Raw genomic sequence first — 27,798 nt, 5'->3', positions numbered from 1 at the left:
TTTTGAATTTGGAAAGTTTACTCTAATTATCTGAAGAAACCTGTGTGATTTTTGTTTTGTTTTTTGACAAAATTGATTTAGCGGCGTTTTTTTAGGGAAACGTCAAAGAGAGAATCCATTTTTTTTCTTTTCTTTGCTTTCGGACTCTATTGTTACTTATTGGATAACTGGACTGTTTTCTTTTTTCTATATATTCATATGTTTTATTCTTTTTCTGGACTTTTTATTTTTATTTTTTCTGGGCTAGAGGCTTCTCTTGATTTTGTTTGATTTTTCGGTGTTTGTTTTGTGTATTGCAAGACGGCTTTCCCTTAAGAGAGGAGGGGGGAAAGTGAGAACTATGATACTTTGTAACACTGCCACCTAGAGGCTCGGAAATATTTAAAAAAAAAGAAAAATAGACTCTTCTTCTCAAGGACATCCCCTGATAAGATAGAGGAAAGCACTTTGTGGAATATTATTACAGGTGTCTTTCTGGATATACATGGCTCAGCTTTGAAGCTTGTGGGAAAGAGAAGGGAGTTATAATTAGAGCCTTGGATAATTAAATAGAGTGCAGTGTTGTTGTTTTTTTTTGAGTTCTGCCAACCCCTTCACTAACATCAAGGTCCTGACTTTTAAGCTTGATTTATTTGCAAAGGAAGCCTCTGAATTTCTTTTTTCTACTTATATTTTATTTTGATTTAACTGATTTTATTTTTTCTTTTGTCTATTTGGATCCTGTTTTCTCTTTTTCCTTTTTTTTTTTTTAATGTACATTAGCGGACTATTTCTTTTTCCTTTTTTAATTGGAGGTTTTTCTTTTTCTTTTTTTTTCTGGCTGGACTAAGGTGTGGAATCTGAAGAAACTTATTTTTCTTGGTTTTTGTTTTGTTTTTGTTTTTCTCTTTTTCTTTTTCCCTTCTTCCTTTTTGGCTTTGTCTTGTTTATTATTATTATTGGGTTTTTATTTTTACTGTTACTTTTTTTTTTTTTTTTATGGTTTTTTTTTTCTCATTCTTTTTTATTGAACTAAGGTCAGGAAGAATTTGAAGAATTTTCTTTTTCTTTTTTTTTTTTCTCTCTCACTTTTGGCTTTTTTATTGTTGGCCTTCTTACCTTGGATTAAAATTTCATATTTCTTTCTCTTTTTTTGTGGACTAAAATTTGAAAAAACTTGAAGAGTTGGAACCACTTAAAATGAGTAAGAAATTTATATCTTCGGGTGCCTCTATGTCTGCTTCTGCCTCCCCACCATCTGGACAGCGTTCAATTCAGACATTGTTAAAGCAAGATAAGGAGAAAGAAAAAGAACAAGAAAGAGTATCCTTCCAGATGATTATGCAAGGAATTCAAGATCTTAAGGTAAAAATGGATACTATTGAACAAAGAACAGGTAGGATGGAACAGATGATGGAAAAATATGAAGAGAGACTCCAAAATGTTGAAGAGGGAGGCAAACAAAGAGAGGAGAAAATTGGAAATATCGACAATAGATTAATAGCGATTGAACAAGAAAAAAGTGAGATGTTGAAGTGGGAGTTGGATAGATCAGAATTTTATCTTAGATTCCAAAATATAGAAGAAGAAAAAGGACAAGATTTGGTTGCGATAATGGTAGGAATCTTGGCGGAGGCACTCGAGATAACAGAAGAGAAGATGATGGATGGAATTGATGAGATATATCGAGTTTTTACAAGATATGCGATGAGAAATAACCTACCCAGAGAAGTTCATATTAGATTTATTAAAAAATCTTTGAAGACACAAATATTGCAAGTAGCAAGAGAGAAGCCACTGAAATACAAAAGTAAAGAAATTTTGGTTTTAAAACAAATACCTAGAAGAGTGAGAGAGATGAGAAGAGAATACCGATTCCTGACTAAAAGGTTATTGGAAAAAGAGGTGTCTTACAGGTGGTTGATTCCAGAAGGATTGATGTTTACGTGGCAGGAACAGAGACATAGAATTGATTCAATTGAGAAAGCAGAACTGTTTTGCGCAGAGGTTTTTGGAGGCAGAGAAGGAGGAGCAGGAAAGGAGGTCCCATCAATTGAATCTCAAGAGGAACAAATGGAGGTTGGAAAAGAAGAAGGTGCAGTAGGTGGACAAGTTGATATTAAAGATCAACGTGAGGCAAGACCCACGAGAGTGGTTAAATCTAAATATAAAACATAATTATGGAAGAAAAAAAATTGATTACAATGAATATAAATGGACTGAACTTAGCTGCTAAGAGAAGGAAGATTTTCCATAAATTAATGAAATTAAGGTTCGACATAATTTGTTTACAAGAAGTTCATATTAAAAAGCAACATGAACAATTGTTATTACAACCAAAATTAGGAAATTGTATACCTCTTTGACACAATCCAAGAAAAGAGGGGTGGTTTTATATATTAAAGAGGCCATTCCAGCAAAAATGATTTATACAGATGATGATGGGAGAATATTAATGGTAGAAATAATGGACAATAATAGAAAGATACTTTTGATTGCAATTTATGCACCGAATGATAAACAGGAAGAATTCTATAGAAAATTACATACTAAGACTGCCGAACTTGACTATGCTAATGTAATTATGATGGGAGACTTTAATGGAATTGTGGATAATAGACTTGACTATATTGCAACAACAGTAAAGCATAACAGGAAAACTCTTCCTAAATCCTTTTTAAAATGATAGATGAATTAACTTTAAAAGACATATGGAGAGAAAGAAATGATAAATCTAAGCAATTTACGTTCTATTCAAATAGGCATTTATCATGGTCCAGACTGGATATGATTTGGATCTCAACAGATTTAATGTCTAGTATTCAAGAAGTAAATATTGAAACAAGTACTTGGGCTGACCATAACCCATTGACAATTGAATGGAAGGGACAAAGGAAAAGATCGAGATGGACATTAAATAATTCTATTTTAAAGGATAAGGAATTTATACAATGGATGGAGAAAGAATTGGCCTTCTTCTTTAAAGAGAACAGAAAAGAAGACACCTCAATACAGAATGTTTGGGACACAATGAAGGCCTATGTTAGAGGCTTGATAATAGACTATACAAGAAAAAGAACAACAGGAAAAGGCGAACTCTTAAAGCCTTGGATGATGAATATAAGGGACTTGAAAAAGAATTACAGAAAATGCCACACAGAAAAGATGTTAAAATGAAACTGGATATAACTAAACATAAAATGGATTTAATAGAGAAAGAAGAACTGGCACAGAAAATTAGGAATGCTAAACAGAATTATTTTGAGGATGCAAATAAGCCAGGTAGATGGCTAGCATACAAATTGAGAAAGGAGAAAGAGTCGAGGAAAATACCGCAGTTAATAGACGACCAAGGTAAAATTTGTTATGGCAGCAAAGAAAAAAAGAGATTATTTATGATTTTTATAAGCATTTGTATAAGAAAGAAGACATTGACGAGGAGAAAGTTAAACAATACCTACAGAATGCAAATCTACCTAAGATACCCAAAGAGATTGAAGAAATGCTAGAAAGTAATATAACAATGATGGAGTTAAGTCAAGCACTTAAGAAACAAAATAATGGAAAGGCACCAGGTCCAGACGGGTTTCCTGTAGAATTTTATAAAATCTTTCAAGAATCACTGTGTATTCCACTGTTAGAAGTTATGAATGAAGTTATGTTAAAAAGATGATACCTAAAACATGGTCAGAGGCTTACATTACACTTATTCCAAAAGAGGAGGCGGACCTACTGCAAATCAAGAATTATAGACCGATTTCTTTACTAAATGCAGATTATAAAATTTTTGCTTCAATATTAGCAGAAAGACTTAAAAAGTACTTGAATAACTTTATCCACTCAGACCAAAATGGGTTTTTGCCAAAGCGACAAATCAGAGACAATATGAGAGTAATTCTGGACACCCTGGAATACTATGAGGCACATCCTGAAAAGCAAATGGCCTTGATATTTTTAGATGCTCAAAAGGCATTTGATAACGTGAATTGGAGATTTATGTTACTTTTAATGGAACAGATGGGCTTTGCTAGAAGATTTATTCAGGCAATAGAAGCAATTTATAATGAACAAACAGCTAAGGTAATGATGGAGGGAGAACTTACAGATCCTATTAATATAAGAAAAGGCACAAGACAAGGTTGTCCTCTTTCTCCCTTGATATTTGTATTGACTTTGGAAGTGTTGAATAGAAATATCAGAGAAGATAAAACTATAAAAGGAATGAAAATTAAAAAGGAAGAATTTAAACTACAAGCCTTTGCAGATGACCTAGTCTTTATCTTGGAAGACCCTATAGAAACAGCCTTGAAACTGTTGGAAAAGATAGAGGTCTATGGGGAGGTGGCTGGTTTGAAAATAAATAGAGATAAAACAAAGATTTTGTCAAAGAATATGTTGCTGAAACAAAGGGAAGAGTTGTCAGAACTGTTAAAAATTCAAGTTACAAACAAGGTTAAGTATCTGGGGATATATTTGACATCAAGATGTAGTACATTGAAGGAGAATAATTATATTAAACTTAAACAACAGATAGCTCAAGACTTGAAAAAATGGGAGAACTTACAATTGTCATTAATAGGAAGGATTTCAACAATTAAGATGAACATTTTACCCAGAGTCTTATTTTTGTTTCAAACAATACCAATTAGGCTTGGAAAAGAATATTTTGAGGATTTAAATAAAATTGTTTTGAAGTATATATGGCAAGGTAAGAAAGCAAGAATAAAGTTAAAGCTTTTACAGGATGCTAGATTTAGAGGAGGGTTTGGACTGCCTAATTGGGAGTTGTACTACCAAGCTGCAAACTTGACGTGGGTTAAAGAATGGATAACATTAAGGAAAACCAGATTGTTGACATTAGAAGGTCATGATTTGTTGTTGGGCTGGCATGCTTTTTTATGGTACAAGGGAACTAAAACACAGGGGTATTTTAGAAGGCATTATATACGGGAGTCTCTGTGGTTGAATTGGGAGAAGATAAAAAAACAGTGTTATTTGAAAATTCCAGTTTGGTTATCGACGATAGAAGCGTTTTCTTATCCTATAATCTATAAAAAGGAACAAACAGTTAACTATGGGGAATTATTAGATGAAAAGGGTGAACTTAAATCGATGCAAAAATTGGAAGAACAAGGTATACGGATGAATTGGTTTTCATATTTGCAAATATATTCAAAGTACCATGAGGATTCCAAAGCAGAGGGATTTTATGATAAGCAAACTGACTTGGATAAGATTTTGATGGGTACTGATGAAAAGGTGATTAAAAAATTGTATGGTTATTTATTGCAAATTAAGCTTGAGGAAGAACAAGTTAAAGAAACTATGATTGCGTGGGGAGGAATTTTGGATATGGGATTGATTTAGAGAAATGGCAGAAATTATGGTCGCAAAATTATAAAATGACAATGTCTACAGCCTATAAAGAAAACTTGTATAAGATGTTTTACAGGTGGCATTTTCCCCGACAAGGATAGCAAGAATGTTTAAGAACAAATCCGAAAAATGCTGGAAATGTCATCAGAAACCTGGTTCATACTATCACATGTGGTGGACTTGTGAGGATGCTAGAAAATATTGGACTAAAATCCACATGTGGCTGGAAAAAATGACAAAGAAGCATATAGACTTGAAACCGGAGTTTTTTCTATTGGGAATACTACCAGATACTTATAGTAAAGAGTTGAAATATTTGATTGTAAATGTATTGACTGCTGCTAGGATTGTATTTGCAAAAATTGGAAAAATGAGAAAATTCCATTGCAAGAAGAAGTTGTAAAGAAAATTTTGGAATGTGCTGAGATGAGTAGATTGACTTTTGAAATTAGAGAGCAAGAAGATAAACAATTTTATTTAGTTTGGGATCTTTTCTATCAATGGTTGAATGATGAAATATTAAAATATAAAAGTTAGATAATAAGGAATAATAATGACTTTATTTTCCCTTTCCTTTTATTGGTTTTTGATACTATATTTATATAATAGCTTTCTTTGTTTCTTTCTTTTTCATATTTGGGATAGAATTGGTATGATTATAAGATTTGTTTTAGAATAAAATATTTAAAATATAGTTATCTCATAAAGGCATGACCGAATAAAAGTTTAGTCAAATTTTTTCTTTTTTTTCTTTAATAGAGATACTAGGATTTATAAATTTGTATTGATAAGAGTATTATATAAAGTAACTGTAATTGTGACTATGAGGTGAATGCACAAAACCGATGGACCAACCGACTTACGGTGTGTACAAAAATATGGGGGAGCTGATACTTTTATGCTTTGTTGTTGTGTTTTTTATGTTAAAAAAATAATAAAAATTTATATATAAAAAAAAAAAAGAACATCAATCTATGTCGCTGCTAAGAGTCAATACCAACTTGATAGCACATAATCAATCAGTTGGACTTAAGTTCCCATCTTGCCCTGGATCCAATAATATCTAATAACTGATAAAAAAATATGTTGGTAAATAACTAAGGCAGCAAATCATGCATTAATACAAGGAAGCCAGCAAGATGTTATGTAGGTTCTATCATAAGGAATAGTTAGAAGGGGATTCGATCTGTATACTGTCACTACTTCATCTATCTTTTTTTTTTTTTTCAGAAAGAAATGAGGCAAGATGGCAATCATGCTATAGTAATTGCAATCATGGTTTAAAAAAGAAAGTAGCACCGACAATTTCCTGTCCCTTACCCACAATTTATATAATGGACATTTTAATCCCTCTTCTCTTCCTCTCAATAAGAGTTCCATTGCTTCTATTTATTTTGAAAGAAAAGTTTCCCCTGACACAAATGACAAATTTGCAAATATTAGCATGCTGCCAAAATTGATCGGTATTCTATGTTTAAAAAATAATCTTCATTGAATTTGAATGAAAAATACATCTGGTTTTTGTTTTCAAAGAAAACAAAGTATTGTTGAAATCATCTGGGTAGGAGCAAAGTTGCTATTATTTTTTTAATTACAACAGAGCAAATGATATAACAGTATTTTGCCTTTCAGGAAATGATCTACTCACTAACCAGCCATGGTTTTCTGGTTTCCACCTGTCAATGAGCTCCCATGAAAATCATTATCAGTAGTTTGGATATGATAAAGGGAAAAAACAACTAGATAAAATTTTAATGGGACCAGAACAAAAGTTTATATTGAAAATATACAAATACATATTAGACTTCAAAATGGAAGAAGAGAAAGTGAAGAGTATCATGATAGTCTGGGAGCAGAATTTTGGATATAATATAGATTTAGAAGAATGGGTGAAACTATGGAATGTAAATTATAAGCTAACAATATCTTCATCATACAAAGAAAATCTGTATAAAATGTTTTGCCGATGGTACTTGGCTCCAACAAGATTGGCTAAAATATGCCCCAATTTAAGCCCAAAATGTTGGAAATGCCAACAAGTTGATGGTACTTTCTACCACATGTGGTGGCTATGTCCTGAGACCAAGACATTCTGGATAAAAATCAAAAATTGGCTTCGGGAGATCACCGGTTATCAAATTGAACTCAAACCAGAAACTTTTCTCTTAGGAATTATTAAAAACCAACTTCCAAAAAAAGTAAAATATTTAATATTATATATTTTAACAGCATCCAGAATAGCTTTTGCACAAATGTGGAAAACTTCCAATATCCCCAGTGAAGATTAATACAACAAAAAATAATGGAAAGTGCTGAAATGAATATACTTACATTGAAATTGAAAGAGAAAGAAGACTGAATATTTTTTAATTTGGCGCAAATGGTACGATTGGATAACAAATAGAAATAAGAAATAAGATTTAAAATTAATTTGTAAGAGACCTCAAGAAAATGAACTGTAGATACGTAGAATATATAAGAATATAATTATTGATAAAATTATTAATTAGTGATTGATAAATGTATATGTTGTATATTAAGATTTACAAGATAAAAATTTATATAGATGTCAAAAATGCTATTGAAAATATGATGGTTTGAGTTGTAATAATGGAAATACAATAAAAATATATTAAAAAGAAAAAGAAAAGAAAATCATCAGTAGAATTAGGATTATTACAATGAACAGAGAAAAATATAGAATGATGAATACATTTCATAACAAACCATTTGAAGCCAAATAATAAATCCAGAAAAATTGAAAAGTATATTGAAAACAAGGTAAATAAACAGAAAACCTTTTACGGGGAGAAAAATTGAGAGCAGGTAAATGGGAAAGAAATTTAAATGACTTTTGCAAGGACTATGTGTGTCAAAAATGAAATCTTTTTCTGATGGTTACTGGGACTGCAATTTGGATTATGCATCTTCCTTTTTTACTTTATACATGGTGTATAAAATAGATTCTCAATGGTGTGTCTGGTGTTTCAACAGGCTTGGCCCTCAGCAAAATATGAAGACAAATATCCAAATTTGTAACTGTGTCAGGGAAATGCTATCACAAAATGATGATGACCATGATCAACACACTTGTTTTGAAAATTGCTGCCACTGTGGGTCTGACATCAGGGAACACTTATTTTCCAGGAATGGAAACTAATATCCAGGATGCTCCCAACCACCTTCTGTGACATTTGGGTTAATAAGTGGCTTCATGCTTTTTTTTTTTTTTTGTACAGGAATAAGATCCAGGAATAATGTTTTCTACAGAAATAATGTTTCAGACTTGCCAGGTGGTCTAAGGTTAAGTATAAGTATTAATTAAGTATATTAAGGGAAGTATAAGGAAGCAAAACACATACCACATGTCATATCTCTGCCTTAAAAGTTGCAATATTTCCAGGAGCAAAAACTTTTCCTGGATATTTATTTTATTTTTCAAATGAATAAATCTATAGATATCTATAGATATCTTGCATTAAAGCAAACTGTTGTATAGCACTTAGAATTAATGGGATGTTATTGGGACTTCAGACCAGTTTTCAAAAAGTCATCTTTTAAAAACCACTCCATCTTAAAAATATACACAGTTTGTAAGGCTCTGAAAATTCTTTTACCTTAGGTATACGAAAGAAGCAATATTTTCACTTTCAAAATAAATATGCCTGGTCAACGTTAATAAGTACTTTTTGCTGTATTAGGTGAAAATAGAAAGAGTCTAGCATTTTTCTGACAGATAAATTTTATTTAATGGCATCAGCTTTCAAGAGCTGCATTTCACATCATCACATTCAGAAAGGAATTAGGCTGTGTAAGATTTAAATTGGGAGATAAAGGGAAAAGAAAAGGGAATGTAACTAATTGCAGTTATTTATTTGCAACATGTTGGAGGCTACAAACAGGTGTTCTGAAATGGAGGATAGCCTTGGACATGCTACCATTTTACCACATGGAAGGTCACATTTCTTCATATAAAACTGAGGTTAATCTTATGAGGTAGTGTATGTGTAACTGAAATCTGTACAGGTTCATTCTCTTCACTTGTACTTATTTGAAAGCTAATGTTGCCAGATGTGCCCAACATTTCTGTAGCCCAACACAATTTTAAAAAGTACTCAATCTGCAAACAACAATTTTTTTCTCAACTGATCTCCAATCTCCTACTCTCAAACCTCCAACATTGTTTTGGCCTGAGTGATAGAGTACAGGTACTGTAGTAAACCTGTCCCCAAGGCATCAGTGAGGATTACGTGTGAGTGAGTAAAATGGTATAGGATTTCCTGCTTGAGCAGGAAAAATTAGATCTCTAAGGTCCTTTCCAAAAGGGACATGGTGGCTAAGACGCTGAGCTTGTCAATCAGAAAGATAGACAGTTCGGCAGTCCAAATCTCTAGTGCCACATAATAGAGTGAGCTCCCATTACTTGTCCCATTACTTGTCCCAATTACTTGTCCCATTACTTGTCCCATTACTTTTGCCAACCTAGCATGTAAAAATGCAAGTAATAAAATAGGGACCATTTTGGTGGGAAGGTAACAGTGTTCAGTGCACCTTCAGCATTTACTCATGCCAGCCACATGACCACGGAGATGTCTTCGGACAGTGCTGGCTCTTCAGCTTTGTAACTGGAGATGAGCACCACCCCCTAGAGCTGGAAACGACTAGCACATATGTGCTATGGGAACCTTTACCTTTACCTTTAAGGTCCCTTCCAACTCTGTTATTCTGTGCCAAATGGAGGCATGCAAATTGTGAGCTAAAGAGGAAGGCTTGGAGAGTGTGAGATAGGCCGTTGCATCTTCTGGGGCTCTCCTTGACAGTACATGCCCACTTTTCTTCGGGAACCTTCCAGAAAGTAATTGGGGGGAGGAGTGGGAGGCTTTGGCATCAGGATATCAAGAGTTCAGGAAGAGTTAAAATATTAAGAGAAGGGATGTTGGAGGTTGTAAGGAATGATCCCACTCTAGTTTTTCAAAGGATCCTTGGGATACCAGGAAGAAAAAGGGGGGGGCGGGGGAAGATTGGAGAAGTTGGATTTCAAAAATGAGGGGCTGCTGGTACAACAAGTAGGAAGGAGACCAGTTTATCCAACTCAGCATGCAGTCCATCATCTGTATCTTTCCATCGCATTTTGCCATTATCATTCACGCTATATAGCCCTCCAAAATGCAGCCCACAAATGCAAAATACTTCTTGCAACGTATCTTCAAAATTAGCCCACTGATTGGGAAAAGTACCCAACTGGCAATACTATAATCAAATAAATAATACAGTATAAACCAGGGGTGTCAAACTCACATCATCACAGCAGTGTCACATGATGTATCAGGACTTTTTTCCTCTTTGCTAAACCAAACATGGGTGTGACCAACGCATGATGCATCTGGCCCATGGGCCAGGAGTTTGACAGCGCTGGTATAAACTGTAGCCCATGCTCATTTTTACTTTTCTTTCAGTTTCAAATTCCCTGGCAAAAATTACAGTAACTAGGCTACTGCAAGCAGTCTTGTATAATCAGGCCCTAGTACAAGAATTTTCAAAGTTACCATGTCCATGTTTCTCCCCTTAGTAATTCCAGGCAAATGGATACTGTCTGCATACGTAAAAATGTTGCAGTGGAAAAATGGGTGCATTGTTACATAACCCTAGATGATATGAAAAATGGAATGTAAAATATGAACCTGACTGAATGAATGTAATTCACTCAGGCATAAAGAGAAATGCCAAACAATCATTATTTTCATCTCCTGAAGTCTGATGTTCACGTCAATGTTAATATGTATAAAGTTGCCATGAGCTGAAGGGAAGAGGAATCTATTCTTCTCCAATGCTTTTCAGAATATTTGATTTTTAATATAATTTTAAAAAATCAACTGCATTCTAGGGCATTGTGAAATAGTTAATCAAAACTGAAATGATGCTATGAAATAAGAATAATTTCTTACTTTGTTTTGTTTTTAACTTTTCAAGCAAACGAGGTCCATTTAGTCACCAATCCTTAGCTCTTGCACAACCCAATGCATCCCAACTATAGCAGCTTCCAGGTACACATAGTCCTTGACTTATAATAGTTCACTTAGTGACCATTCAAAATTACAACATCTCTGAAAAAAGTGAATTATGACTGTTTTTCACACTTATGACCATTGCAGCATCCCCTTGGTCACACGATCAAAATTCAAATACTTGGCAAATGATGCAACTGATATAAGCATATTGATGATGGTTGCCATGTCCAGAGGTCATGTCAACACCTTTTGTGACCTTCTGATAATTAGCAAAGGAATGGGGAAGCCAGATTCACTTAACAACAATTTGACTAATTGAACAATTGCAGTGATTCATTTCACTGTGGCAAGAAAGGTCGCAAAATAGAGCAAACTCACTTAACAAATATTTCACTTAGCAACAGAAATTTTGGGCTCAATTGTGGTCATACATTGAGGACTTACCTGGGAAAATAGAAGGCCTCCAAGGTCCCTTCCAGGTTTATTCTGATTGATTGGTTGAAATATTTCAGGACCCTAAAATAAATGGTTGTGAAATTAATTTGTAGAAACAGACCTGTTGAGATAAGAATTTTCTTTACAGGAAATTGAAAAGTAATTTCATAGATAATGATTAAGAACAAAAGCCATGAGCTTTTATAGCAAAAATTTCAATTGAACAAATAGAATGCTTATTATGTTACTTGGTGATTAATGTATTATTTTTAGCATGAGAAACATTCATCTCCTGTCAGGATTTTCTTACATGAATACATTTATAGCCATTGGCTATTAAACTGTTTACTTGGGCTAAAAGTCCTTTGGGTGAAGGCAAGAAACTCTTCCCTGACTTAAAGCTAAAGCTGAGAATAGATTTAATTGGATCCACTGTGGTTCCTTCTTTGCTAAACAACATAGATTCAAAGCTGAAAACAATTTTGTTTCCTGTTCTAAAGAAAAGTTCATTGGTGTCTGTCTCAGAAAAGAGCAAAGAGCCTATTTTTATTCATCTATAAATCAATCCACATGAATTGAAACTGGATGATTCAATGACTACTTTTGTAAGTTTTCTCTAATAGCTAGTAATCATGCTAACAAAGGAAGGAGGGAAGGAGGGAGAGGGAGAGATCCAGGAACAGCAACCAGGATGATTAGGGGACTGGAGACTAAGGCATATAAAGATCAGTTAGGAACTGGGCTTGGCTAGTCTAGTGAAGAGAAGAACCGGGGAGACATGATAGCAGTCTTCCAATATTTGAGGGGCTGCCACAGAGAGGAAGGAGTCAATCTATTTTCTAAAGCACCTGTAGGCCAGACAAGGAACAATGGATGGAAACTGAATAAGGAGAGATTTAACCTGGAAATAAGGAGAAACTTTCTGACAGTGAGAACAATCAACCAATGGAACAGCTTGCCCTCGGAAGTTGTGGGAATGCCATCACTTGAGACCTTCAAGAAGAAGAGAAGAAGATGCTGAAATAGTCTGATGTGTCAGGGTAACTAGTTGAAACTCAAGGATAATAAAAGTTCAATAAAGGAAAAAAAAACCTAGCCATGGATTAAGATACCTTAAAATTAATCAGTATATGTAAAGTATGTAAAGTTATGTTGATAGCAGCATGACTATTGTATGCACAAAAATGGAAGGGCACCTCGATTCCTACCATGAACGAATGGTTGCAGAAATTGATGGAGTTGGCTGAAATGGCAAAATTTACTATTTTGATTAAAGAAAATAATGTAAGTACTTTTGTTTCAAAATGGAGACTGTTTTTGAGCTTTGTGCTTGAAGTGGAAAAGAATGAAATTTTGATTTGGGGTTTTACTGATTAGATTGATAGATCTTTATAGAAATGGCTTGTTCATATTATTATGAAAAAATGAAAAGTTATGATTTGATGGCTTGTTTTAATGGCTTGTTTTACTGCAACAAAGAGAAGTCAATGTTTCTTTTTCTTCTTTTTTTTCTTATCCTTTCTCGTTTCTCTTCTCCCTCCCCCTCCCCACCAGTTTCCTATTTACCTTTGTATTTTGTTTCTTACTTTATCTTATAACCCCCCCAAAATATTAAATCTTTTTTAAAAAAATATGTAAAATATAATGTCATTGGACACACAAAGTGTGGCCTTCTCCAGTGCAATTGGGCCAATTGCAGTTGATGGCCAATTGCATACTATTGCAATGTATGGAAATGGTCATCAACTGCAAAAAAAATTTCTCTCATGTCATGACATGCGTGACACATCATCATGGCTTGAGTGAATACCTGTGGCAAGATTCTGGTACTCTGAAAAGTATATCTTATATGTTGTAGCTTTGTCACTGGTAAAATGCATTTCACTTTGTCTTCCCTAAAGCACAGTTCAAGTTATTACAGACAACTGAAGTCAACAGTTTAACTTAGATATTAGTAAATATCTAATGTGCATATGAAAACATATGAAAACTATCTTAAGAACCATGAGTTGATTATGATGTCACATGAAGAAAAGTTCTGAATGATCAAGATTTGAAAGGAGCTTTATCACAGATCAGCATGGGGAAACAACTCATCACATGTTTTTACTACTTTATAGGAGAAAAAAAATAACACCAATCCTTATGTGCTTATAACTATCTTCTAACATAGGGGTGTCAAACTCACGTTATCATGGTGGCATTACATGATGCATCGGGACTTTTTTCCTCCTTCGCTGAACTAGTCTTGGTTGTGGCCAGCATGTGACGCATCCGGCCCATGGGCGGGAGTTTGATAGCTCTGTTCTAATACAAGTACTTAAGTCACAGAGTTGGCATCATAGCATTATAATGCATTTTTTTGCCACTTGTCTTTTCTCTGCATGGACAACTATGAGATTTAGATTAATCCTTCTTACTGTCTCTCCATATCGATGTTGTATATTATAAACTAAAGAACCCTGATTAATGTAGTTTTCATTATAGGGAGCTGTTCCAATCTTCTGATCATTTGCTTTTTGGATCTTTTCCCATCATTATAACACCCTTTTAAAGGTACTGGGATCAAAACTAAACACATTATTCCAAGTGTGGTTCAAACATAGATTAGTATAAGAGCATCATTATATCAGTAAGTCCCCCCCCCCCCAATTTCCATCTTTATGATACTATATATGGATATTAAGCTCTTACCAACATGACATTACTAATATACTTATTCACCCAGTTTGAAGAGGTTACTTTGGAGCTCTTCATAATTCTTTTTGATTTTACTACACTGAATATAACTGCTTCCTTCCTCAATCCTAACTCCAGATCCTTTATGTACCAGTAAAAAATGTATCACTCAAAATGCCAAATCTGAGTCAAAACCCATCTGGCATTTCTTACTAAATGGAGAACTTTCTACTTACAGGTAGTTCTTGATTTACAACAGTTCTTAAGCAAATTCATTGGGGAAGCCAGGTGCACTTAACAACCTTGTTACTATCTTAAAAACTGCAGTCATTCACTTAACAACTGTGGCAAGAAAGGTCATTAAATGGAACAAAATTCACTTAACAACTGTCTCACTTAGTAACAGAAATGTTGAACTCAATTATCGTCATAAATCGAGGATAACCTGTATTCCTAGTCTCAAATTTCTAATTTATTTTTTGAAAATCTATCTATACAATATATATGGATTTCCCCCATCTATATATTTGGTGACACCTTCAAAAAAGACTAGAAATGAACATGAGTTATTGCTCAGTAAACAGTATTAATTTCTCCTCATATGAAAAACCTCCTGTTTCAATTACCTCCTTAGGATTTTTTTTTAATCTCTTGTCCTTTTCGTTCCACTAAATGAGCTTTGATACGATCCTTTTATGAAAGAGGGAATCAGGTTGAAGTTTCTGTTGTGAAGACACTTCTATCTCATACTTTTTTGTGCGGGGATTCTCTATCTTTCTCTTGCTGTCACTCAATAACATATAGAAGGACATATACACAAATGCCACCAAACACAATTCAGAAAAAAAAATTCATGATGCAATAAAATATCTTCCATCTACTATCATATAAGAGATGCTTTACCAACATTTTGATATAGAACATAACAAATATCAGATCAGGAAAATGTCACACAAGTTTTCCTTAAAAGATTTATCTCACTTTAAAGTTACTATAATATTACAGTCCAATCCTATTCTATGCTTTCCAGAGTAGCAGAATACTGCTGATCATAAACCACTAGAACTGGTTTAACCCATTTTCTTTTTCTAGTAATATGAACTAAACTTTGTCCATTGTGTAAAGCCAACATTAGCACAAAGATCAAATTCATGAATATAAGGCTAGTGCTTCATCTGTGAATGACATGAGATAACTATGATAGCAGTACTATACTATAGGCACAATCATTATAACTTAATTCATATTTTCCCCAATATTGTAGAAACCTGAGACATTACCTTAATACTGAATTCAATTTTTGGCCTGTCTATTTCTAGTATTGTAAACACTGAATGGCAAATCATTTGGGACTGTAGTTTTTCCAGTCGTAGTTGGAAACTCAATGTCTTTTATATGCAAAGCATGTTCTCTATCGTGGAGCTATAAAAATTCTTTCAAATATTGCTGCAGCAGATTGGGTGCCATAGATGCTGTTGAGATACATAGAAATCTGCCTCCTGCCAGATTATTTTCTTACTAGCACTTAGCAGTCTACATTAACTACCCAAGCTTTCCAAGGTCAGTGCATTACAATTTTAGCATCCTTTCCCACCTCAGAAGATTGAATTTTACACCTTTTGTATACTAGATACGTGCTACAGTAGGGGTTGCCAAACCCCGGTCCATGGCCTAGGACCAAAGATTGTATTCAGCAGGTTCTGACCGGTTCTGGAGAACCGGTAGTAGAAATTATGGGTAGTTTGGAGAACCGGCAAATACCACCTCTGACTGTCCCTGTCCCCATCTATTCTCTGCCTCCCAAGTCCCAGCTGATTGTCTGGGACTTCTTTTGTTGCTCTGCATAGGAGAACGGAGCTAGAAAACAGGTTAATGGGGTAGAGAAGGAATGAGATTTTGCAGTAATCTTCTCCCAGGAGTGGGGAGGGAATGGGGATTTTGCAGTAACCTTCCCCTGCCACGCCCACGCCCACCAAACCACACCACACCCACCAAGCCACGCCCACAGAACCAGTAGTAAAAAAATATTGAATCCCACCACTACCTAGGTCTGAGTCATAGTCTGTTGGGAACTGGGCCGCACAAGCAGCATGCGAGTACACAAACCTCAATTTGCAGAAGTGGCAAGTATATGGGTGAAAACATCCCCTCTCCCACCGCCCCGCCACCTGGTCCACAGAGACAGAAAGGTTGGTGACCACTGTGCCATAATCCAAGCCACTGTTGTTTTTTTTCTACATGGATCCTTTGAATTTTTGAAAGGGAAAGTCCAGACGCAAATTTTGTTCCAGTTGCATTGTCTGCAGAACGGAGTAAAGAGTCAAAATAGACGAAATAGAAGATGCAGAATTATGGTGCCTTAATTGTGGTCCACACTTCTCCCATGCCATGTGAATTGGAAATTTTTATTTTAGGAACTTGGAGATGTCACTATGAAATTGCTAGGAAACAAGGACAGCTTTATTTTCAAAGTTTATTTTTAAAGCAAAAGCAAAAGGGAATACCAAAAGTCTCCATGGACATCAATATTTTACTTCCAATGTAATTTTTGTATAGCAAGTATGAAGGCTTCAAGGTAAATGTGGGGCATTTTTTTTCTTCATATGCCTCAAGAATTGTTGAATGTGGCAGATCATTAGAAAAAAAAATGACTGTATGTGTAAACAAGTTCTGTTCATTAGCTTTAGATCAACCTTCGTTCAACAACTTACCCATTATTATTTCAGAGAAAACATAAAAGTAACATACAATATGGAAGCTAAAATTAGTCTTCACGCAGGTTCCCCCCTGCCCACCACATATGTGTAAACTGATAGAGGAGCTGAAAGTCAATCAGTCTGGGCATCCCAACAGAAGCTGTCATAATAAAATGAATTAGATCAGGAATGTTCACAGAAACATGAACAGAATTATATGGTACTTTACAAACTAAAAAGAAGTTATGTAAAGTAATGTTGGCATCTACAAAAAGTAAGATTCATGGCATCAAAGATGCATTTGAAAAAAATCATATATGACATGGAATTTCTAATAGTTTTTAATAGTAATAATATCCAGTCATAAACTGATGGATACTGCCAAATATAAACTTTAGAATGCAGAACGGGACAAACTTATTAGGGGAGAAGCAGGTGTGTGTGTGTGTGTGTGGGTGTGTGTGTGTGTGTGTGTGTGTGTGTCCAAAAAAGAAAACTGCATATGAACAATATGATGTAAATAAGTGACCCCCAATCTTTTGGGCACCAGGGACTGGTTCCATGGAGATACATTTTCCATGGATCAGAGGGACTATGGTTTCATGTGCATCCCTCAGATGGTGCTTTGTTTGTACGGCCCAGTTTCTAGCATGCCGCGGACCAGTGCCAGTCCATGGACTGGAGTTGGGGATCCCTGATGTAAATAGTAGAACTACTTCTCTATATGTTGCAATTTAGATCCCATTACATTCAACAGATGCATAAACTGCATGCCTGTGCTTTTCCCAACCATCTTCAGATATCAAAATAGACACTGCTGATGCAGGTTATTTTCAAGATGGTAACAAGAGATACATGAAGAAGCAAGCTTCTTTTTTTCTTCTGTTCAATTGTGTGCATGCATGCACCCACACACACATACACACCCACCATGCCATATAGGAAATATGTCATGTAAGAGAATGGTGTATATGACTATGAATTCCAAAAAACAGTTTGGGACACATCAATAATTACTTACTGCAAATTCCTTTCTAACTCTGGTTGCAAATAAAAATAAATTCCTTTACATTAAAACTCACCAACCTAGTTTATATACAACCCTAGGGTCAGCAGGACAGCAATAGCAGAAGCAACAAAAGCCAAACTCTTGGCTCATGACCTACTAATCTAATCTAATACCAACAGTCACTGTCACTGTGGCCATGAGAAATTCCCCTTTGTCTCTCTACAGAGATTCTCAGTCATCCAGGTTGTGATTGTCTCCTTTTTTTCCTGAAGGCAACTGACTATGTTTTTTTCCTGAAGGAAGAAGATGTTTTGCTTCTCATCCAAGAAGCTTCATCATTTCTGACCGGATGAACTGTTGAAGCTTCTTGGATGAGAACTGAAAGTCTTCTTCATTGAGGAAAAAATAATAATAATATAATAATAAAATAATAATAACTGGCCTTAAAGAAAAGACCTTTGAATTCCCCTTTGTCTCTTCCTTCCTTCGTAATAGCAATAGCTATTAGGCCTCCATTAGGAAAAAAACAAAACAGTAGACAATGCCCCAAATGTATTATTGCTGCAATGCCACCAGTCTATCCAACAACTACATACATCCCTTACGTGCACTTGAAAGCACAAAAACATTGTGAGAAATAAGACAGAGTGGTCAGTCTAAAAATCATTCTTTTTGTATTTTTTACTTTGCATATTCCGCATTTGCATTCAGATTCAAAACAAAATTATAACTAGAAAAAATGGTTAATTTAGCTAATAATTTGTTCGTTTACTTTATTATTTCTACTCATATAGGTTTGTTTTTTTTCCGAAAGTATACTAATAATCAGTTGATTGGTATGATGTTCAAGAACTGCCATTAGGGAAAATGAACTGGTGAGAAAATATAAAGCACAGATGAGTGCAATCTCATTAATCAGAATAATATAATTGTTAAAGTTACTGAATGCTCACTACAGTAGAAAAAAACATTAACAGCAAATGCACTTCCCTAATCAGGGGGATAAAATAAAGAACAGATATAAACTACAATGAAATCCTATAATTAGGTTTCAGCTTAGACCAAAAAGGTGATAAATTTTAATATTGATCAAGCTATTATTCAAAACAGGAGCCTCAGAGCATCTCAATAATTATTGCTTCCTGGCCTTTTGGCTAAGATCAAGTGTAATAGCTGTTCTGTTTCAGACATAATTATATTCATTATTAATTCCACTGATTCAAATCAAATAAAAATAAAGATAATTATTATTTCAATTGTATTGTACTAAGGATGAGCCATAACCTTTGAGACTTTACAAATTTCACTGGACACAATTTTTTTTTCTACCAGAAACTTAAATTCTATCCCATTCTTTTTTATAGTAATGTTACTAAATATTACTAATAAAAAAGATAAAAATGAATACAATCTGGAAAAAAAATCTAAAGGTATAAAAAGTGCAGAAAAGAAAAAATCAGAATATAGTAAAGAAAAAAAAAGAAATGAAATATAAAAATGAAGTCCATTTCATCACAAGTATGAACAATTCTACAAGCTTACCACCGCTCTTGTCTTAAAATATAATGAGTGATCTCATCTTCCCATATCCCATCTCTTATATATAAACAAAACCTTAAAGCTATGTCAGCAAAAGTCCATTAAAGACTACCAAGTTAACTTATCTGCTTTAGTCTTGATCAAATACACTAACATTCCTTCCTTTTACTTTTAAAAATCTTGATCTTTAATTTCTTCAACTGATGTGCCGGAACTTTTCATATTTTCTTTGTCCATTCTCACAATATTCTTCAAAACACTAATAAGTTTCTTCCATAAATCTATGTAGGAAAAATATCCAGGTCTATCTCTTGATTTGTCATTTGCAGATCACTTTTAATTATTAATTAAATTCATAAGACATCAGACAGATTTTTTTGCATGCTCAGAATAGTAATTTTTTTTTCCATATCATTCTTGTAGCCTGTTATTTTAAAATCCACTTTCATGTCAGGTTCAGTTTTGTTCCTTTTCCATAACATTTTAAAACATGGTTGTTTTTTTTAAAGAAGATTCTCTTAAAATTAATTTATGGATTTCTTGTTCACAAATACCCTTTTTACACTTAATTCTGTATTAGTCCATTCTGTTAGTAAGTCCCATTTGAAGCATTTTTTTCATTTAATTGTAATCTTTACTTCTTTCTGATTCCCTTTCGTGCCCAAAGTTTAAAATTCCATACTATGGTGACTTTTTAAAGAACTCAAAAAAAAATTTCCTTCAAAAGAAATTCTTATAATTAATTTCAAAATCTTATTTCAAATCTATCTGAACCTTTAGTACATTTGTAACCTTATAAAATCAACATTCTAATCATCCTTAAAATCTTAAAAGAAATAATAAAGTCCTTAAACTTTATTTTTATTTATATAACCAAGATTACATGAAGTGTTAATACCACTTTATAATGCCTTGGTAAAACCACACTTGTTTGCCATGATAAAAAAAAAAAAAAAGATGTTGAGACTCCAGAAAAGTGCAGGGAAGAGCAACGAAGATGATTAGGGGACTGGAGGCTAAAACGTATGAGGAACAGTTGCTGGAACTGGGTATGTCTAGTTTGATGAAAAGGGGTGACATGGTCCAATATCTCAGGGGTTGCCACAAAGATGATGAAGCCAAGCTATTCTCTAAATCATCTGAAGGTAGGACAAGAAGCAACAAGTGGAAACTAATCAAAGAGAGAAGCAACCTAGAACTAAAGAGAAATTTCCTGACAGAACAATTGATCCATGGAACAGCTTGCCTCCAGAAGTTGTGGGTCCAATACTGAAGATTTTTAAGAAGAGATTGGACAATGATTTGTCTGAAATACTATGGAGTTTCCTACTTGAGCAGAGAGTTGGACTAGAAGATCTCCACAGGCCCTTCCCACTCTGTTATTCTGTGCAAAGTTGGATTTCCCTCATCTCCCAGAGTTCTAAACTTGTCAGAGACTGCTATCTTATAGGCTCCTCATGACAAGCAATTGTCTGGAGCATTTGTAGTCAATTTCAAGGCTTCTCCACGTCCATAGAGAAATTACAAAGAGCTGTTAGTTTCGTGCCTTCGGTTTGCCATTAATTCTCAGGAACAATTCTATCTTTTTCTTTATCAGTCGGCAAATTTTCTTTTTAAATCCTGCATGAACAAAATTTACAAAATGTTTTTTAATGTTTACATACTAATTCTGTTTTTAAAAAATGACATATTTTATAGTGTATGGTTGAATATAGGTAATATGATCAGTGCTAAGGTAGATACTCCTTAATTATAGAGGATATACAAATAATCCAATTGATAAATAGCTTAAATAACTACAATTCCCAGTCCAGAATGTTCCATTTCTGAAAGTAAATTGGCATCTAATTTAGGTTTGCATCTATGATATGCCTATATGGAGATATTTTGCTATAACAAAGAACATATACAACTTTTTTTACAAGAACCAAGCTGTATGCTTACAAATCATTTCCCAATACATAGCCATGCTCCTGAGCAGCCATATTTATATCCAGATTCCATCCTGGAACCCATATAATCCTGAAAGTTGGGGTAGCTGTTTTAATGAACTGCTAACAAGTGCTGTGTTTGTATCTTGTGCACATCCAGATACATGCATTTCAGAAATGCATCCAAAGCATTGCAAGCCATAAATTAAAATTGTGGTGTTATAGACCAAGGACCTTATCTTACGAAACATTCTGTTACCACAATAGTCAATTGGATACCTATGAGCATTTCTCAAGTAAAATAAGGTAAACTCAGAAGCAATTAACAGGCTGGTGTTTCTTTTCTGCTTGCCCAGAAGACATACTCCCAAAATGGATTGGAAATCCATATCATTTCATTCAGAAAATCATCCCCCTCGTGATTATATACTATCCAACATTTTTACTGGAAGTGACACTTTCAGGGGCAAATACTATCCTGAGGTGAATTCCAGAATCATTTAGTCCTGCAAAAGATTAACTAGGACCAGTATCTCAGTCAGCATTTCCTTTTAGGAGAAAAAGATAATATTATGCATGTCATTTTTAGAAAGTGTGATTAACACAAGGTGTACTGTACTTTGCCACAAAATTTAACGAAATCTATAAATAACACAATTTGCACATGTGCTTCTTACAGCCAGGTCTCCCAGGATATTCCAACAGCTGTTTTTATATCTTAACTACGGTGAAGATTGAATATCAACATAAGTGATGCTGCCAACAAAGGAGCAGTAAGCAATTTGCAAATATTTCATTCATGCAGTAATACACTAAGACTATATGTGGGATATGCAAGTCTGAGAAATGCTTTTTTGTGGCTGGGAGGCTACAAAAGTGTAAACCTTTTCTATTAACATACACATGTTAAGTGCAAATATTCTAATTATTCTAATTATTCAGTAAATCTATAGTAATTAGAGCTCTGGGGAGGAATGCGTGGAGAGAATTGAGCCACCAATTAATATCATTGCTGCTATTTCATTAGTCACTTGTTTCTGACTTTCCATGTTCTGATAATTATCCCAGGATGTCTGATTATTAGACGCTCAAATGCACATCTGTTTAAATTATATTGCTTAGGCCCAAACTGTTTGACAACCATCTCTTTGTGTTTATTCTGCCTTTTCCTTCCATGGATTTCTCTGCCCTCATCAGTTAAGTTTTTGGATACCTGTGTCCTTGCAAAAGACTCTAGATCTGGCCTTGGCAAGGAGGAAGCTAAAAGTGAAGAGTTAAGAGACATGAAGTTCAGTTCTGAAAAAGTGAAAAACCTGAGAAAGAAACTCAGAATAAACCCCATTTTGATTTTGTTTGGGATAAGATGGGACAGAGAACAATATAATTAAAAAAAAATCATTTTCATTATCAGCTATATGGGGTATGAACTCATCCATGAAACAACATTCACATAGTCCTATATTTCCAACTCACTAACCTACTCAACTACTTATATACCTTTTAAATAATTTAAATAAAATGGCTGCCTTATCACTGGGCATTACTTATTATCTAACACATTTATATTATAAACCCTATGATTATAATAAATCATAGTATATTGGAAGCCCCTAGGAGTCTATTATGGCAACACATCACCACATGCTGCCTGATTTCAAAAGCTAACCATGGTTGAAAAGCTAATCACTGGGAAATCCAAAGCCTTTTGGCAAGGCGAAGTACTCAAATATATTCAACAAGAGAACGGACAATCCATGCCAACAGTGTTGCTAAGAAAATCACATGGATGTGCCCACATAGTCACCAGCAGTCAAACTCAGATCAGGATTCTTAACAAATAATAATAATAACAACCATAGCAATAACCCAAGCTGCATTTTTTTTAACAAGTAGCTTCTCTCCATTCAATTACAGATGTAGAATTGGAAGAAACTTCATATAAAACGCTCTAATTCATATTGTCCATTCATTTCTGACCAAACAATTTTAAAAGCATTAGAGCAGCTCAAGTAACAATACCTTGCCATACCTAGACAGGTGTCAGAATTGCATGATTTTGGAGAATTTTTAAGTTGTGATCACAATATTGTCACATTCTTAAACTAATAAGAAGCACACACACACTTGTATCCTGGGGCGGGGGTGTTCCCCGTACATTGTTGTGACAATAAGTTTGCTATTACAAATTTGTTTCTAACTCACAATTCATTTTAATAAGCTGCTGGAGGAAAAGAAGATGCAAAAGAGAAACAATATGGACAGGAAAATGGAGAGAGTCAGTGGGGAATGAACCCATCATTTTTCCACTGGGAAAAGATAAAGAAGTCATTATACTTAGGATTCAGTACATTTTAATTAAAGTGAAAGCCCAGTGGGTGGCATACTGATCCCTGAACCAGATTTGAGCTAATTTATACCAAGAATTCCAATAAAATTGCCAGCTAAAACCCAAATGTTCTGGTGTAATTGATGTATGGATCATGTTATTAAAATGCTAACTGAAAATCTGACTCTCAGATTATAGAGATAGGGATAATGGAAAGAGCATAGAGAAAAATCTGATTGAAAAAGACAGAATCTGGGAGGAAAAATGAAAAGCAAGCAATGTAATGACTCTAGAATGGAACAGCTGTCCATTTCACTTTATTTTATTTTCTGACAGTGCCTAGCTCTGTCAGTAATAAAATAGCTTACAGATCTTTTTTTTCCCCCTAGAGCTCAGTTTTACTCAAAAAAGAATGCCACGGCATCATTTCTACTTAATGGTCAATAATTTCCTATCACTTGATACTGACACAAAGTGGAATATTGGAAATATTCATGTCTAACAGCCTCTGGCTGCTATAGTCAATGAATAGAAATGGCACCTGTCATTCTAATCAATGGTCAACGAGAATGCCCTGCAGACAGACTTAATTCTTAGTGCAGCATTTCTCTCTATACTCCAGGTTTCTTCCTTATAGCAATCTGAAATTGGAATGTCACACTGGTCAGCTAGGTAACTTGCTTTGTAGGATTTACTTACAATCAATTTATGGCCCAGGAATATGTCTTTTATCAAATGAATATCATGCTGAACTTCAGAAATCCTTAACAAATGATGTGGGAATTGTTCAACTTGAGTTTATTCAATTATAAATATATGTTGTCATTCCAATAAGAATACATTATATGGCAGTGAAATCTAAAATAAAAGATAGATTACATAAATTCAGGATCTGAACAGGATTCTTTGGGGTATATATGGCCCACTTTTGGACATACATTGATCTGAACACCACTGTGGATATTAATTCTTTCCAACACATAAGAATCTCCCATACAGACATTTTACCAGTTCTAAGTAATGCCAACTCAGCTCTACGTAAGTTTGTAAAAAAATCTATTTCGGTTCAAAATATAATGAATCCATAAATTTTCTTCTTTCCAGAGTTGTTGTAAAGCAAAGGCCTCCAAACTTGGCAACTTTAAGACTTGTGGACTTCAACTCCCATAGCTGGCTGGAAAATTCTGGGAGTTGAAGTCCACAACTCTTAAATTTGCCAAGTTTGGGGACCCCTGTTGTAAAGGATAGAAGGATGGGCCTTCACAAGATTAGATAATTGCTCTTTCCTATGAATTGAGACTCCATGTTAATTAGAAGAACTGACCACAGAAGCTTTCCAGTACGATAGAAGCTACATCTGAATGTGACCCTTTATTATTCATTTGTCAGTTTGCATCTAAATCAAAAGTAGGTCTTTAATCATGTTGTCCCATCATCTCCATATATTTACATTGTGAAGTGATCTATTTGACATGGATGAATGAAAGGTTCTAGACTAGTGGGCCCAGGTTTCCTGAGTCGCATTGATTATAAATTGCATTGTGTCTGGGCTTTCGGAAACCATGGGTGTTGTGATTGGAAGGCTCGGTCCTGTTGGGAGTTTTGACTCTGATGACTGTTAGATCGTGGATTGACGTCAGAACCAGGAAATGTTAATCTGAAGGGCAAGCCAGTTAATTAGCACGTTGCCTTAATGGGTATAAAAGGACACAGCTGAGCTGGTGCTTTTCACCAGAAACAAAATGACTATTTTGAATGAGGACGTTACTGCAAAGAGCTCTCTGTTTGTTTGAATTTCGAAGGGGAGTCCTAACAGTTTCTGCCAGCCATTATCTTGTTATTTCCTTCAGTTTGATTTGATTGTGAAACGGCTGCTTTCTGTTTGTTCGTTTGAATTTCCAAGAGGAGACATAACACTGGGGTATGGATAAATCTTTTTGAGAATGTTAGTTCAAGGGTGTTAGGTCCAAACAACCAGAATCACTCATGAATATCTCAAGCAGAAACTTTATTATCAGTTACATATGTTACAGCTGTTAAGTTTGGGTAATGAGAGGCTGAACCAGAGCATGAGTGCAACAAATACTTTATTATAACAATAAAGGACTGACCGTGCTTGCCAAGCCTGGAACTGGCTCGCAGCGATCAGCAACTGGTTGGACCCCGTAGCCTGCTTTTATAGCTGGCTGCTGGGGAGAACCAACCAATGAGCGAGGGGGAAAAACGCCCCCACAATGTGAACGGACCTGAGTGGGAACTCCTAGAGTTCCAAGGACATAACACCCCTTCCCCCCAGATGCGAACACGCATAGTCTTTGAGGTAGGCAGGAGGTTTATGCTGGCGCCCAGAACGGCGCAGCTCTGGTGGGTTGTCTGTCAGTTCAGAGTCTGTAGGGGAAGGCAGGATCAGTAGGGAGTCACTAACGCGCCCCTCGGTTCGGGTTGGCTCGGGACTCGTAGGGCTGGTCACTGGGGACGTGCTCCCGTTGACTGGTTCGGACTGGTCAGCCATCTGGACGTCGCTGTCCGTGTTCAGATTCCCTGGATTGGCCGCTGGTGTAAGCAGGTCACCGGAACTGGTGCTGATGTGGGGTTGATGCTGTGGCCTCACCCCGGTTTGTACTTCAGAGTCACTGCTGACGAGGGTGCTGTGACGCCTTCGCAGCTGGTCCAGGTGCCTTCTCCATACTCGGCCGTCCTCCAGTCTGACCCGATATGACCTGGGTCCGGTGATGGCCACGATCTCGCCCGGGATCCACAGAGGGTCTCCAGCGAAGTTCCTCGCGAATCACGGGTTCCTGTAAGATAAAATGCCTAACCCCCGATGTGGAAGCGAGGGGAGAGTCAGGGCAGTAATGTGGGTGAAGTCTGTCCAATACAGTCCTCAGGCGTCTGCCCATTAGGAGCTCAGCTGGGGACTTGTTAGTGACTGAGCACGGAGTTGAGTGCTGGCTCATCAAGAAACGCGAGAGTTTGTGGTGCCAGTCATCCTTGCTGAACCTAGCTAGGGCTTCTTTAGTGGTCCTAACGGCTCTTTCAGCCAAACCGTTACTGGCAGGATGAAATGGGGCCGTGAAGATGTGGCGGATGCCCAGGTTGGCAGCGAAACGGCTGAACTCGGCTGATGCGAACTGTGGGCCATTGTCGGAAACAATGGAGTCAGGCAGCCCGTGTGTTACAAACAGGCGAGTTAATACCTTGGTAATCGCTAGCGTGGTGGTCGTGGATAGTTGTGCCACGTCAATCCATTTAGAGTAGGAGTCCACGACCACTAGGAACATTTTCCCATGCAATGGGCCGGCTAGGTCGATGTGAATTCTGGACCACGGAGCACTGGCGCTTTCCCACTTAGTAGGGGTGGCAATAGGAGGAGCTGGACGGGATTCCTGGCAGGGATTGCAGGAGCTTACCCATCTGATGATGTCCTCATCGAGGCCCGGCCACCATACGTAGCTGCATGCTAGTGCCTTCATTCTGACGATGCCAGGGTGCCCCTCGTGCAACGCCTTCAGAACACAGGTACGCAGTGAGGTCGGGATGACCACTCGAGTGCCCCACAGCAGACAGCCCTGCAAACTGGATAATTCCTGCAGGCGGGTCTTGAAAGGTGTAAATTTGTTTTCAACATCACCGCCCGGCCACCCCCTCCTCACCCAATCCAGTACCTGGGCGATCGTTGTGTCAGTCTTGGATTTGGCCGCAATGTCAAGGGCAGTGATGGGGAGGTCCAATTGGGTGACCTCAAAGATAGCGTGGACCAGAGCAGGGTCTTCAGCTGGAGCCGGCAAGGGGCAGCGGCTGAGAGCGTCTGCGTGGGACA

The 27,798-nt window shown here is 35.9% G+C and overlaps 1 pseudogene; it reads left to right on the top strand.

Annotated features, from left to right (window-relative positions):
• The first annotated feature begins 19,316 nt into the window (after positions 1 to 19,316).
• Positions 19,317 to 19,402, top strand: LOC113435650 (U2 spliceosomal RNA; annotated as a pseudogene).
• The last annotated feature ends 8,396 nt before the right edge of the window (positions 19,403 to 27,798 follow it).

Source organism: Pseudonaja textilis, chromosome 3 (assembly GCF_049901715.1).
Source record: "Pseudonaja textilis isolate UNSWEBS1 chromosome 3, rPseTex1.2, whole genome shotgun sequence".
Lineage (NCBI taxonomy): Eukaryota > Metazoa > Chordata > Lepidosauria > Squamata > Elapidae > Pseudonaja > Pseudonaja textilis.
Note: the sequence above shows the minus strand (reverse complement) of the source record. Positions and strands in the feature narration are given on the sequence as shown.